Source organism: Sinocyclocheilus grahami, unplaced genomic scaffold (genome assembly GCF_001515645.1).
Source record: "Sinocyclocheilus grahami isolate Dianchi unplaced genomic scaffold, SAMN03320097.WGS_v1.1 scaffold63.1, whole genome shotgun sequence".
In the NCBI taxonomy this organism is placed as follows: domain Eukaryota; kingdom Metazoa; phylum Chordata; class Actinopteri; order Cypriniformes; family Cyprinidae; genus Sinocyclocheilus; species Sinocyclocheilus grahami.
In genome coordinates, this window is record NW_015505242.1 from 908,997 (window position 1) to 909,580 (window position 584).

Consider the following 584-nt stretch of genomic DNA (forward strand, 5'->3'; position numbering starts at 1 on the left):
TTATGTAATCAGATTCCAAAAATTAAGTACTTTTAGATTATATTATGTTCTAAAATGCTCATAATAAGATTACAATTACTTTTTAATGGATTACATGATTACATATTATTCACACAATGGCAGTAAATTATTCATAATCCGTTCTTTTTCTTTTTTTTTTCTAAATGAACCTACCGCTTATATACATGAGACTAAAAAGTTACTAAACACTGTAGATGCATAGCTGTGAAGTCTTCATCATGCCCAGTGACCTTCACTAATTATTCTTGGAGGTCTGGACAAAAATGTTTCAAATCTGGAAGACCTTTGCCGTGTAATGTCGTGTTTTCATGTTTATTACTGTTTGTTCATGTAATGTAAGGTTTCATAAGCTTTTTATGTGAGCTGAACCCCTTTGACCTAAAATATTTACTTGAAGTGAGAATTTAATAATTTATCAACATATTTGTATGTTCACAGTTCTCTGACTGTCACATTGCCACATTGGTTGGATTGATACATTTTAATTTATTTTAATTTTATATTTTTATGATTTAATTAATTATTGTTTTTTCCATCAACACCCTACAGTTTCCCCTTCAGGA

At 29.1% G+C, this 584-nt stretch overlaps 1 protein-coding gene across 1 annotated transcript in view; it reads left to right on the top strand.

Moving 5' to 3' along the window:
• LOC107584827 (unconventional myosin-X-like) overlaps positions 1 to 584 on the top strand; it is a 64,987-nt gene that overhangs the window by 48,110 nt on the left and 16,293 nt on the right. The gene's annotated exons all lie outside the window — the stretch shown is intronic.